General features: G+C 34.4%; 1 protein-coding gene across 11 annotated transcripts in view; it reads left to right on the top strand.

The window, feature by feature from the left end:
• Positions 1-15,648, top strand: part of LOC143230456 (uncharacterized) — a 67,461-nt gene that overhangs the window by 13,812 nt on the left and 38,001 nt on the right. For 2 of the 11 annotated variants that reach the window (XM_076464046.1, XM_076464042.1), the window contains exon 2: positions 6,031-6,295. The exons of 6 other annotated variants lie outside the window; for them this stretch is intronic. The gene's annotated coding sequence lies outside the window, so the exon portion shown is untranslated. Of the gene's footprint in view, positions 1-2,115; positions 2,440-6,030; positions 6,296-6,352; positions 7,273-7,458; positions 7,732-15,648 lie in introns of those variants that run through there. 3 more of the 11 variants (XM_076464044.1, XM_076464049.1, XM_076464048.1) reach the window with 3 other exon arrangements.

Raw genomic sequence — 15,648 nt, 5'->3', positions numbered from 1 at the left:
TAATTATAGACTGTATTTTGTCTAGTTTCAGATGCTTGTTCAATAAGATAACTCGTCGAATTCTAAAAATATCGGAAATTATTTGTCCACCAACAGTTAAAACTCTTTTGTTTCCCAAACAAAAACAGGAAAAAAAGGGGATGAAGGGAAAAATCAAGTATAAAGGAAAGAAAATATAGGTCACGTCCTGATCTTTACAGACGTACAACTAAAAGTTAGGAGCAACTTCCGCTCAGTTGGCTTTATCAGTTCTTCTCCAGCTGCTGTTTCATTTCTTCCACGAAAAATTTCCACTAAATATCTAATATCTGTCAATTATTCTTAACCGTCAAATAGAGTAGCGTGTTTTACATCGTTATTTCAAATATTCACAGTGAGACAATCAAATGGCTGAACACACACTCACAACGATCCGATTATTAGTAATACTACAGCCTTATACTTTGTCTTAAAAGATAAACAAATGAATAAAATAGTATTAATATTCATTTTAAGTGCTTCTGTGAATGTGGCTAAAGCATATTTCGTGTATTTCGGAATTTATTAAACAGATTTTAAAACTTGTTTTAATTGAGTTTCTGCAAATTTTTACTAAGTTCGAACTACAAGCATCTTAAACGCTTTATGAACAGAAGCACAGTAAAATAATTCGAAAGTTTTTACTCATTTATGCTTTTGCCTGTATTAATTGCGTCTTAAACTGCATGCGTTTTTCTGTCTCTTTTTGTATCTTGATTCAAATGTGAAAAAAATTCCAAGAAAGTTTTTGAGAGCTTGAATAAGAAAATGTAAAAATGAAAATAGAAAACAAACTTCAGCTTTCATTCAAACAGTTTATGGCTTAAAACGTGTTGTACTTGCCCAGTGTAAAAGCTATCAGCATTTTAGTAACTTCATTAAAAACCCCTAACGGTGTAGTTGAACATTTCGTGGGGAAAAGTACCTGATCAAGATAGCAGCAATAACACCTGTCCCGTTTGTCAGTTATTAGGGATTATAAAAAAATGACTATTGCGTTAAATAGAATCTAAACTGAAATTAAGAAGAGTACACTTTGAGTTGGTATGGTTATGTTACTGGTGAGAGAAGTTAATTGATGCCATCATAAAATCTCATCTAACTGACAGTGGTCTTCTCTCTGTCTGATTATTCATCTCTCTCTATTTTTATTTTATATTTTATTTATACATCCATTTTTATATCTGTCTTGGGTCTGTGTAATTATCTTCTTCTCGACGTTATAGTTTTGTTTGGCTTGTTTTGAATTTCACGCAAAGCTACACGAGGACTATCTACGCTAGTCGTCCCTAATTTAGCAGTGTAAGACTAAAGGCAAGGCAGTCGTCACCACCCATTCTTTTACCAACGAATAGTGGAATTGTTCGTAATATTATAACACCCCCACGGCTGAAAGGGCGAGCATGTTTGGTGTGACAGGGATTCGAACCCACGACCTTCAGATTACGAGTCGATGGCCCGAACACCTTTTGAGTCAAGATTGAAAGTTAACTTTCAATCAAAATTGTTTTAAAAACAAAACAAATAACATGCCCGCCTCTTTGGCACTGTCAGTTCCAAGCTGAACAGTGGTTATTGCCTAATATTTGTATACACTTTTTCAACGTATTAATTAATTAATTGTATTGTAATTGTTGAAGATGAAAAGATTATTTGCTGAAATTTCGCATCTTCTGTAACTGGCACACATACTGTGTAGTTCAGATGGCTTCATTTTCAAACTGTTTAAAACCAACGTCTGTAGCTATTTTTCTTCGCTCTTTCTCAAGGTTTATTATTAACAAACTTGTAGCCTCTTTATCAGTTATGCATATCGTAGTGATGAAGTTGAAGAGTTATATCTCAAGACGGCTGATATGGATATTAAACATTTATTAAAATAAAGTAGGGAACAACGTTTCGACCTTCTTAGGTCATCTTCAGGTTAACTTTATTTCGATAAAAGTTTTACTACCCATACCAGTCGTCTTGAGATACATTTTTACTTCAAGTAGGTTTCTCGTCATAACGAAGTTGAATATTTCTTTTGAAGAAGCGAAACCAGATAACAACAAACGGAAATCTAACATTCTACTTTGCTGACATGCGCAGATGTTTAGCCAACTAAGCTTTCTAAGTGATAAAAAAGAAACAAAACTAAAGAGCCCTCTTAACAGTAGCAAAGTATTTTTGTTGTTGTTTTGAAATAGTTGTAAAAATTTACATGAGGACTACCTGCACGAGCCGTGTCTAATTTTGAAATGGTAGAACGCTAGAAAGGCAACTATCGAAAAGCAATCACTATCAACATTTAGGCTACTTTTACCAAACCGGTATTTGAATGTCATCTTAAGACACTCGTAACCCCAGAATGCAGAGAGCTATATAATGCTGTTACGGGATGCGAACAAAGATCTGCAAGTGTCCAACTTTCAGCTCACAGTAAGGAAAATACATTCAATTATATAAAGACATACATGCAAACAAGAAATCTGGTTTTGTATACTGGTCTTATGACTAATCCGATTTTAAAATCAAAATGCTCTACCCATACGTTCTAAAGTAGGGATAAACCAATCTAACATAAAAATAATTGTTTAAATTTTGTTTCTACTGTGATTCTAACTACAGTGTGTATGCTTTTACTGTGACTGTTTCTGTTGTTGGACAGAATTTTTGGACTATTCAGTAAAGAGACAAGAACCCTTAATTTTTACTTTTTAAACTTCAAAATCTAAAAGTTAGCTTTCCTAAATTTCACCGATAAGCTTAAGTTCACAGTATTACATTATACATTAAAATAGTTATTAATTATTTCTCATGCGTATGACCACCTTGTTAAGATGTTATGTTTCGTCTTACTCAAAACCCTTAATATAGAACTAGTAAAAAACGTTAGTAATATATACTCTTCAAAAAAAGAAACTGTTTGTATTTATTTCAAATATTGATGATAAAGTAAGAAAAAATATATAATAATTCACAATTTCTTGCATTATGATTAATAACAATAATTAATATGCTAAGTGTATAAGTCATATTACTTTTCTTCATAAAAGTACAAAATTCCTTATATTTATCTTCCACCTCATTCTCTTTGTAACTACTATAAACAGTATTTAGCTCTCCATATTTATACACATTTAATGAATGATGACACTCGTATGAAGTCATTCAATCAAAAGATTAAATGCACAAGAGATTGTTGGCCTTGCACTAACTAGTACTTCTGGTAAAAGGTGACATTCCAAACTTTAAACTTAGGATGTCCATAACTGCAATAAGAGCTTGACATACACACTGGCATCAGAAGCCTATGCTTTTCATGCTCGCACCCATTCTTTATTGTTGATGGAGTCGCCGCAGGTACAAGTCTAATATTTTGTCTTCTGCAGGTGTAGTGCAAGGTAGTTTGGTCATGGATAGAAGGGATGCATTAAGTAACTGCTTCGTTCAGCAGGCTTCCTACCTCGTTTACCTACCTATTCTTTTATATGCGGTGATATCAAATACAGCAATTATGAGAGCTACGCATCCTTTCATAATATCGTCAGACATCCTAAATATACAGCATACCTCATTTGGAAATTTTAAAGCTTTTTAATGGCTTCAGTTTCTTATGCTCCTCCATACCACTTATTATATCACGGCACAATAAGGAATATAAACGAGATAGGATATCGACAATATATTCCCAATGCTGGCATGCAGGATAGAGGATAGTGTGACTGTCCCTTAAGCAGATATTGGTCTACGAGAATGTCTTTCTTTTCTTTCCGTTGGACACATATACTACAAGAAAATATGCGAGTTGGATTTTAATGGTATTGCTGGATATAAATTCGTCTCACTGTTTAGATGTGAAGATATTTGGACCATGAATGTGCGCGTCAAGGTCTTGCCTCTATTTGATAGCAGATATATTCATAGGTCTGAATAAGTGGTTTAAATTATACCTATCAAAATTGTACGACCTATAATTCTGTGGAAGGTTTTTATCAGTATATTGTAGAATGGATCAACATTTACTCTAGGAGCGTTTACTGATGGTGTTTTACATTTTGATTGTATCTTCTGCCTCAGACTTTTCCAGTTCAGTCTACAAAGCGCTCTTGTCTGTTTCACAGTGTGAATTATCAGGTGAGAATTGTAAAAGGGGAACAGTGAACAACTCGTGGGAGTGTGCGAGGAAGAGGAATATTTATGGAAGCAATCTGATGATGAGCTACCTGTCACATTGATAACATTTTTTTGTTTCTTCTTCTGGACTCCATTGGTTGGTTAATTTGATGGGATCAGACACAGACATTGAATTCCTGTGCAACGTGGTTTCAACAGACATATTGAAAGCTTCTTTACTCAGTTGGTAAGCAATCAGCAATAGAAAGGCATTGAGCACTAAACAAGTTACAATGATTCTCAGAGGTACAAAGTTACAAAGTCTTTCTACACTTCAGAGGAGCTTTTCATAAGGGTATGTGGTTGTTGGGTGTCGTTTTCATCACATCTAAACTTTAGAATTCCAGCCTTTTTTGTAAAAAGTTTAATTCTTACTTTTCTCACGATACATTTACTTCATTGCAATGGCAATAGCTGATCATTAATGTAGGGGCAGGACTGCTTGTGGTCTTCTCCCAGATAGTTTTCTTCACGTTAATGTAGATTCCTTTATAGATACCTTCTAACATTCGTGAAAACTAACGAAAAGGAAACTTGACTACACATAGATTTACCGTTATCCATTTATTTTAATATCTACGTTTATTTCAGTTTAATGCATGTAATGTAGATTGTTAAATGTGTATTGCACAAGTCCCGCCTGTTCTCTTAATTTGTAGTATATACTCGAGAGCAAAAATTAACAACATATGTTTCACGAAAGCATTAGCGTATCTTCGAATGTTGTTGGGTCAAATGAACTTTGTATAATTTAACATAAAGATTATAAATCGACACACCAAAAAGACAGTTTTAGAATATTGTTGGCGTGCTATAGTCAATTTACTATACAGTCCCGCCTGTTCTCTTAATTTGTAGTATATACTCGAGAGCAAAAATTAACAACATATGTTTCACGAAAGCATTAGCGTATCTTCGAATGTTGTTGGGTCAAATGAACTTTGTATAATTTAACATAAAGATTATAAATCGACACACCAAAAAGACAGTTTTAGAATATTGTTGGCGTGCTACAGTCAATTTACTATAGGTCTCGAAAGTTACAATTATGATAAACGATTATTAATAGAAAAACTGCACATATTTGACCAGAAACGTTTATAACTTTCGACATATTACAAAACGCTTAATTCTAGAGTGTTAATTTCCGACGTTAACACATCTACGAGGACATTAGATATCTATCTTCCTGTGTGAAAAGTAAAGTTGTAAACCATGTTACGCCAAGTAAGAATAGAGCTAGCTATCAGTCCCGTCAAGTGAAGTATATCTGTGTATCAACATAAAATTAATTCAGTCGTCGTGGATTTGGACCATCGATAAAATAGCTAGTTCCAGTCCAGATAGCAGACTGATTATTGTTTGTGAGTTTGTAAAAAATGTTGTTTATAAATAAGTATTTGTAATAACTATTTATGATAACCGTTATTAGCAATTGTACTATTATTTATATATTAACATATATTTTATACAAAAGGACATTTAATTACCTTCAAAATTTAAATTTCCGATTAGTTGAAATCGTTAAACGTAACAACAAATCGGTGTCTCGTCCAAGGTTAATTTATAATACGTAGCAAATACTACAAAAATAAATTACATCACGTTATATAAGTAGGTTAACAAGCTAAAATAGTTGGAAAAATGAAATGGGAAGTTGATTATATTTAACGTATATTATTCGTAGAATTTTCTGGCCTGTAATTGTATTTTCCTACAAATGCCCAAGACATGGTGACGATTTTCTTCATTCACGATTTTTAAATGTTTTTTTTTTTGTGTGTGAACAGGCTGATATTAACACTTATTTTAGTTAGCATGTTCATCATTCAGTAATAAACTTTTCCATGACAGGTTCCTTTCCCGGACCATTTGAAAACGCCTACTTCACACAAACATAGGCACCCCATAATGCCGGGCTTTAAGAGCAGTACTATGAAATGGAATCGTTTTGAGCCTTAATACACGAAACGTCAATCTAGTTTTAACGTGAGCTACTGACCAGCCTGTTTTGATGAGTCCTCCTTGGCGGCAGCAAGGCGTGCAAATAGAAATAAGTGCCAAATTCGAACCGTTTGTCTGATATCAAATCTCGAACGTTGAAGATCTGCCAAGTTCGGTTAGTTTCTTTCTCTCTGACAGACAGACAGACACACACACACGCACACAGAGATATATAATTCAAATACTAATGTGTACCCCTGCGTGTAAAGCCTTTTAAACTTCATTACACTATGGAAAATTGAAACTAGAAGTAGGAAATTATGGACAATATAAGGAGGTGACCGAAATGTTTTCATATTTTGTAACAAATAAGATAAGTGTCATTAAGATGGAATACAAGTACAGTTAACACTGTCAAGATGAGAAATACATGTTGTATTAAATATCTACATATTTAATTTGTTTAAAAGACGGGTTCAGTGGACATAAGAAATGATGTATTACAACAGGAAACAATTTTATCGGACACCTGTAAAAAGATATATAATTCAGTATTTCACGTATCCCGACAAAACCTAGCCAAAACATGTATGATGACAAAATATAACATTTATATCCTTAAAACAGTTCATACTAAACGTTTCTTGGTTGGTTGGTCATTTTCCTATTCTAATAACTTCCCTATGTGGTGTAATATGATGTCAATGAGGTTATTGTCGTAATTTACCTGTGATTTTATCACAAGGGCAACACTAATACAGTCACTGGTTTAGTACCGTAGTTAGTACTTTTTCGATTCAGTTTTGTCTAACAGTTTTCAATGAGATCAATATTGAGACTTTTCTGGCAATGGCAAACTTCTAACGTCCTCTTTGTCGAGATAATTCTGTACAATACATGTACTGTGGGCAGTGGCATTGTCATCCTGGAACACCTTGCCTAGCATGTGGCAGAAATGTCATCTTCATGAGATGACTGTAGAATATATTCCTGTAGGATATGAAGAGAAGTGTTCACCATGATAAATAGTTACCCAAACATGCACTGCACCATCTCCCGTGTATTTCCTATGAGAAATACAGTCTTCCTCATCTGTTCTCCAGGAAAACAAGCCAGAAACAGGATCACATGAAAAGATAACATATCCTAACTGTAAGTTGACATGTTGTCTTGCCTAAGTAACATAGTGTTGGTGGTAAATTTTGGTTAACGTAGAGTGCAAATAGACCTTCTTATAAAATAACATTGTTTGGTCAATCTGCTATTTACTGTTTTTTTGGTTTTTTTTGGATGTCCTGGAATTAGTGTTCATGCCAGTTCTGTTGTAAAATGTTGCAGGACTCTTTCGACCTCGACGTATTATCATGATCAAAACAGACATCTCAGTGGTAGTTTTTGATGTTTATCAGTGGACTTTTCCTGCACAAAATTGTCTGTAGTCCGATGGCATTTCAGAAGTCTGGATACAGTACACTGGGGATATCCTATTGTGTTGGCAACTTCCATTTGCTTCTTACCATTTCTTGACGGTCGAACAATTTGGCGCTCTGTAACTTACGGTACGTGACTCACCATGGTTCTACACCAAGTACTGAGACACAGTCTGAAAAGGTATTGATTTGTTTCGAAAAAATATATATATATACCAAAAGCACAACCTTTTACACAAACTTGTTTGTGTTTTGACGAGCAACTTCTTTAAACAACTTATACAGACCATAATAACAACATGTTTTATCCGATCATATGTTATATTTTCTATTACTATTCAACAATTTAATCATTAACTACTCCATGTGTGTAGACAGTAACAACAATATAAACAGTATACAAACAATTTGTCCAAGACTTCACTATGAATTGCAAATGAAAAGGTAATTTGGGAATATATCTGTCATCTGTCGGAACTTCAATTCAAATAGCAGTGTTTATTTGTTAAGGTTTTGTGTGTGAATTTATTCATTTACTTGTAGACACGTTAAGTATCGATATCACCGAGTTTCAGTACCCAGGTTTGGAAAGTTTCATAGATCTGGTGTCTTTTACTGGATAAATCGATCGGTTTGTCATTTTCCATTACACTATTTGACTTAAAGTGTCTTTTATAGTAGAAGTATTTGGTGGGTATCACGTGTTGTGAAATGGTTTTAATCAACTTAGATTTAACCTTGTGGTCGTTGAGGCGCCTCACACGGCCACTAGATTCGTTTAGAAATCTACGTAACTTCATAATCGAATATTCTAGGCAAATCACTTGACTGTAAGGGGCAGCGGAAGTGGTTCTAGTTGATTTTACATTGTATGAACTTTGTTCATTCAAATACAAAATACCACGAAGTAAAAATATTTCGTACGCGAAGCACGAATTTTTCCCTTAATGTGTTTGTGGATGGATGGACGGATAAGAAAGATAGAAGTCCATGTAAATTGATTTAATCCCACAGAAATTGCAAGCCTATTCTTAAAGTATTATAATTCATTATTTTCAAAAAATCGTCAGTTTTTGTATTTTAAGTTTATTGTTAAACGAATAAAAATAAATTTGTTATTGACAAGACAAATTGCAGGAGGCAAATATTATCTTAGACTTTGATGCGAAGAGTTATTTGCTGATGTGAGGGGGACATTTATGTTTGAGTTTTAGATGTGGCTTTGTGAGTTATGTAATACTTATTGTTTAATGGATAGATGTAAACTGTATATGTAAAAAACTTCGACGTTGCAGTAGAGAAAAGTATACCACACAGTTTGGAGAAACGGCTATTATCGTCGTTCCCTATATGGGCTTTAGAAATCAAATTTAAACTTAATATTACTCTTTTTAACTTGTCATATCTTATACTGTTAATGCTTCACTTTGTATACTATAGTGGTCATGAAGTAACCGGTTTTGTATAACATTAAAACGAGGAACCATGATTTTATATAACCTGATGATTATCATGTATTGGTCAGAAAGTAAATGGTTGACACCAGAGATGTAGCCATGTAACAACACATTCAGAGAAATAAATTGTGTACGAGTGTTATTAGGATCTTAACAGTAATTATTCCTAATCTTTATTATTCAATACTATTAATATTTATATGAATGCATACCTGTACAAACGTATAGGGTAGTGCTTATTCGGAAATAATACGAAATGTTTAGCTGTTGACAGCACGAAATGAGTAGGATTCTGTTGCAGAGACAAAATAATGTGTTAGCTGCTGTGAAGTTTGTGTGTTGAGAAGGAAGTTATTTGACATAGGTTATGTAACTTACTGATTTTTTTTTGTTCTGGACTTTTTATTCAGGAAAGTTTTGTACCTTTTTTACACATTAAGCCAAACTAAGTGTGGAACTCCTTTATAACATTACTTTTAACACATTTCTTGCCACATTTATAATTAACCAACTTTTCAAGTACCAGGCTAACTTGTATAAATAAACATTAAAAACAAGAAGCCAAAATGTAACATTTCATTATATATATGAAACTGCTAACTTCTAGGAAACTTTAAATACAGTAAATACCCTTTCTTCGCAATGGTACAGAATTCCAAATTCTCGTGGCAGTGTTTTAGAAGAGAAAATATAAACCCCACGATAGGAAATTAGTTTTATAAATTTTAAAGTATATCTTTCAGTGTTGCAATTTTTCATATTAAAAAAAGTAATCTTTAAGGCTCGCTCAAACTGCTTTCTATTAGTTTTATTTACTTTAATAAACATTTTATTCTGTTTTTATTAACCCGTAACGTGTTTCTTAGCGCATGTAGTTTCGACCATTTCAGTCAGTGTAATGACTTTCATTTCTCCAATCCCAACACATCTTTGACTGTCGCGTCGCAGCTTTACTGAGATTTAGAGCCTTTTCAGGATCTGGGGGGCAAGTGTGTGTATGTTTTTTTTATAGCAAAGCCACATCGGGCTATCTGCTGAGGCCATCGAGGAGAATCGAACCCCTGATTTTAGCGTTGTAAATCCGCAGACATACCGATTTATTAAGGGGGGCCTGGGGGAGGAAATCAAATATGATACTTTAGCTCTTCTTTCTTCGTGTGTACGTGTTTATTCGTTTCACGGTTTCGTGTCGTCTTTGTTTTCTATATCGCTTAACTTTTGGTATATATACTGCCCAGTTAAATACGGACTATTTAATGGAACATAACACGAAAGAGGATGTTGATATCGCTTTAACTCACTAACGTTATTTCAATATGGTATAATTTGCATTGGTAAAAATTTTACTTTATTTAGAACGTTAGTCTTGCTTATTTCAAACAATCCCATATAGTCCACTGCTTGTTCATTTTGTAACATATATACAACAAATGTATACACTACATAAATAATAAATTAGGTACGTTTAGCAATAAGTTGCTATACTTGTAGTTCATGTTTATTGGTGAAATAAGTTGCTATACTTGTAGTTCATGTTTATTGGTGAAAAGTACTTAGGCTCATTTTCCTTACATTATGAAATTTCGATCGGGTAACATGACCTAGTTTTAGCATTTCGATTTGTTTGTTTTTTGAATTTCGCACAAAGCTACTCGAGGGCTATCTGTGCTAGCCGTCCCTAATTTAGCAGTGCAAGACTAGAGGGAAGTCAGCTAGTCATCACCACCCACCGCCAACTCTTGGGCTACTCTTTTACCAACGAATAGTGGGATTGATCGTAACATTATAACGCCCCCACGGCTGAAAGGGCGAGCATTTCGAAAGAGCGCAAACATAAGGCAGCTGTTCAGAACAGGGCTATTGAATCGCCTTCTGGTGGTAATTCTCAGTGTCTTTACTAGAAAATGTATACTTATGCTACACCTAGAGCATATCTTACTAAATATAAACTGTGTGAGAACTGTAAAGGGATTAAAAGAGTCTTACGATCTACAAAGAGAAAGATTAATTTCCTTGATATGACGATATCTGAACACTGATTTAACACAGCTTTTTGATATTAATTAATCCAGTCAAGCAAAACACCGTATGATCTTTGTACGTGTAATATACAATTAAGTTTAGCAGTGGTGTCGCTCTGGAGTATACACACGTATGTAGGTGCCAATACACAGACAAATGTAATGAAATTAAACCGAACTCAACTTGCTCGACTCTTATAATGTATGAAATGAATTTAACTACCTTTGATTTTTTTTACCCTGTCACTGTTGTAATCGATTTAGTTCTGCTCTTATTAGATCTTTCCTAATTAAATTACAAATCACAATTGCAAATGTTTTTTATCGATGTATTAAGTTGAATGATGCTTGAAAATTTAGTAATAGTAAATTTCTTAAAATAACTTTTTTATTGAAACAAATTTTGGGAACAGCCTGACTACATAATGAAAAACAAACTATTATAAATGTACGTACATATCGTACATTTACAATAAAGTTGAACCATCTTCAAACTTTTATTATTTTCTGAAAAAAAGTTGGTTCTTCGTCATCGGATTTAAAGGTGAATTTAATTCCTCTGTTTTAGTACTTTCTTGTAGTGATTTGTTCGAATAGTTTAGAATGGTTTAGTGGTTAAGACACTTAAGTTACAAGTTTTAGATTTGCAGCAAGGAATCATGCTCACTCTTTCAGCTTTGGTGGCGTTATAATTTTACGGTCAATCCCACTATTCGTTAGTGTAAGAGTTTGTGATGAATGGTAAGTTGCTTTAAAATTAGAAATCACTAATGCAGATAATCCTCCAGTAGCTTTGCACGAAGATTGACAAACAAACCTAAAGCAAATAAAAATTTATTTGTTTAAAATCAAGCATAAATCTACATTGCATGCTATCTGTGCTCTCTCCCGCCACGGGTATCGAAACCCTCTTTTTAGCGTTGTAATTCCGCAAACATATCACTGCGCCACTGTGTCACTTTTGATAGACTGTCTTACACACGTATCTAAAGTCAGTCGCAAAAACTGGAAACTTATAAAATCGCTTACTTCTATAACAATATTTTATTTATGGTGGTATTTAGGACGAAAAACGACGTATGTTACATATTTTCCCTTTGTGAAAGCAGATTTGTCCGACAAAATAAGAAAGAAAAACTAGTCTTCTGAAAATATACAAAGTGAAAACAATTTGTGCAAAATTGTCGGGAAATCGCGACAATTGTGCAGGACGATATGCAGAAGAAAATTATTATAAAGGCAGACTGTGCCGCACCGTTTGATCACCAGGGTATAAAGTTTTGAAGAGTTCAATATTCACAGAATACCTAACTGTTAAGAATACCTAAGATAAATTTGTTCAGCAGACTGGAAAAAACGTAACAGTGCTGCTACGTCTTTGCAAGTAGACATCCTAGCAGGGGACATCCTGTCGAACAACTTTCTGCTGACCAATCTCAGAGCCACAGTTTGTTTGGCCCTGTATATTCAGGTGGTTAGGGCGCTCAACTAAGAATTTGAGAATTGCGGGTTCGAATCTCCGTCATATCAAACATGCTCGCCCTTTCAGCAGTAAGGGCATTATAATGGGTCAATCCCACTATTCTTTGATAAAATAGTAACCCAAAATTTTCTTATGTGTGGTGTTGTGTAGCTGCTTTCTTCTAGTCTTTCACTGCTAAATTATGAACTGCTAGCGCAGATAGTCCTCGTGCAGATTTGCACGAAATTTAAACCAAACAAGCAGTATGTCTATCGGATATTTTCAATTTGCATATCGTTATTCGGTTTTTCGCGATGCTCTAACAATGTTACGACAATCGTTCTTTTTTGTAGCGTTATGTTATTCGAGAATAAAACTTCTATAAACAGTACTTCTTTTCTTTAAGCAGAAAAATACGCTTTGAGCTAATTGTGCTCTATTCACCAATTGGAATTAAATCCAGGGATTTAGTATTATAACTACGTGTGTGTACGTGTGTTGGTTTTTTCCTTTACAGCAGTGCCACATCAGGATATCTGCTGAGTCCACCGAGGGGAATCGAACCCTTGATTTTAGCGTTGTAAATCCCTTGACTTACCGCTGTACCAGCGGGGGACTTAGCATTTTAAGACTGGAAACTTACGAATGATGCACGGCAGGGCAGAATTTTTCGATGTTTGGCTTTTCTACTTTTCCGATCTAGAGATTATTAAATACAACGGGACACTCGAGGTTCAATTATTGTAGCATTTACTAGTTGATTTTGGTAGGAAGAGATACTAGGGGTGAATGACTTAGAATTTAACCATACTTGAAGTAAAGTAGGAAAACATTTTTCAGCTACAATGTTGGTGGTGTGGTAGCATTATTGGAATGATTCCAGTTATTCAGATGATGGTAGAGCGAAATTTAAAGTTGTCATAACTGTAACTATAAGAGATTGGTGTTACTTGTGTGGGTCTCATTTACAAGGGTAATGATATGATAATGTTAAATAGATTGAAGGTTGAAATATATTAGTTTAATATAGTTTAATTCTAGTGGCAAAACTTTGGTAAGAATTTCTTCACTATCGTGAGGTTAAAGTTATAAGTATTAATCACAAGAATAAAATTAATGCACAGATAATAGAAATAATAAATCTATGGTTTAATGAGAAATTTTAGATACAAAAGTAAGGTTATGGTAATGAGAATAAGGTTAAGATTCAAATAGAGGGAATATCGCATATCACTTCTATGTTTAAAAGTAACTTATGAAATAAAAAAATATGAATATCTTTAGGTATGAATATTTCACCTTTATAGATAATATTAAATTGTGGTGGAAATCAGTCAACAAGTGAATGGATGCAACTATAATATACTATTTAGTACTGATGTTAATTTATAATAAACTAGTATTGAGTTACAATAAAAAAATACTTCAACTTAAAGTGATAGCTAACCATGCTATTTTTGTTCTGGCGTTTGATTAAAATGACTTAAGTTCTGTCCCATACAGTCAAATTATTATTTTACCGAATTCAGTATCTACATATCATTCTGCATAAAAGCTAAGGAAAGATAGCGACATTACGAGACTTATTTATGACGCAATATGCACTGTACAGACAAACACAAGCCCTTTCAGTAAATATACTTCATCAGTTACTGATTCTCAGAGCTTGGTTATTTTATTATTTTCATTTGAAAAAAAAATTGTGGTTAGGTAATTAGGTAAAATTCAAAGTTCTGAATGAAGTCACGAAAATAAATAAAAAGTGATGGCTTTAAAAAGTACTTTTGAGAATGAGAACAGAGGTTTAAGAATGTATATTATAAAAAATTAAAAGCCTTTATTGCTTTAGTTTCTCAAATATAACCCACTTTTATGGTTTTAGGGTTAACGGTGGGTGAAAAAATCGACATTCTATGTACGAAGTGTTAAAAGATTTCTCTTCTGCAGGGAGTTGTTCACGATCTTAGTAACAAGATAAAATGAATAGCTAGACCTCACATTCTGTTTTTTTTACTACTGATGGTGTTCGGTGTAATAGCCTTCGTTATGGATTATAGTTATGCAACGCAATTTGTACAACAGGAAGCTTTTACAAAATACTTGAGGTTTGTGTTGTTTCACTCCACTTTACACGCTCATCAACCTTACACAGATTACGACAGCCCCATTTGAGCAATCCTGAATCACAGAAGTCCGTGTCAGATGTCTTCTAATGATATAAGATTCGCACCAGTTTGTACTTGCATTTTGCAGGGAACAAGCGTGTTGACTATTATGGGCTGGCCTGGCATGGCCAGATGGTTAAGGCGCTCAAATAGCAATCCGAGGGTTCGAATATCCGTCGCAACAAACATTCTTGCCCTTTAAGCCGTGAGGACGTTATAATGTGACGATCAATTCCACTATTTTTTGGCAAAAGAGTAGCCCAAGAGTTGGCGGTGAGTGATGACAACTAACTCCCTTCCCTCTACTCTTACACTACTAAATTAGTGACGGCTAGCGCAGATAGCTCTCTTGTAGCTCTTGTTCGACAGTTTCCCACCATTTTCCACAGGAACTTATAGTCTCTTAGGGATGTATTTTGGGTGTCACACTTTTCAGTATTAAGATTAATCCTCTCATAACACAACTCCCTTTTCTGTTGCAAATGGACTGCATGTTGACAACTCTCATATCTCGTGCCAGTCGTCGAACACGAGGTTTATTAAGCGGTAGTTTTACACTGTCCTCAATCACTTGTTGAAGTGGACCACAGAAAATGCTTTATCTTTTTATTTTTCCCAAACTGTTTTCATATGCTTTTGGCACAAACGGTTGTTTTTTTTTATAATTTCGCGCAAAGCTACATGAGGGTTATCTGCGCTAGCCATCCCTAATTTAGCAGTTTAAGACTAGTGGGAAGGAAACTAGTCATCACCACTCACCGCCAACTCCTGGGCTACTCTTTTGCCAAAAAATAGTGGAATTGATCGTAACATTATAACGTCCTTACGGCTTAAAGGGCAATCATGTTTGGTACGACGGGGATTTGAACCTGCGACCCTCAGATTACGAGTCGAACGCTTAACCTACCTGGCCATGCCGGCCCGGCACCAATGGATTATACGAACTGCTCCTGTGCTCTGTTTCGGTGATATTGTTCTTCCCGTGATCTCTAA

The sequence above is a fragment of the Tachypleus tridentatus genome, chromosome 10, assembly GCF_004210375.1.
Source record: "Tachypleus tridentatus isolate NWPU-2018 chromosome 10, ASM421037v1, whole genome shotgun sequence".
Classification (NCBI taxonomy): domain Eukaryota; kingdom Metazoa; phylum Arthropoda; class Merostomata; order Xiphosura; family Limulidae; genus Tachypleus; species Tachypleus tridentatus.
This window is presented reverse-complemented; position numbering and strand designations above follow the sequence as displayed.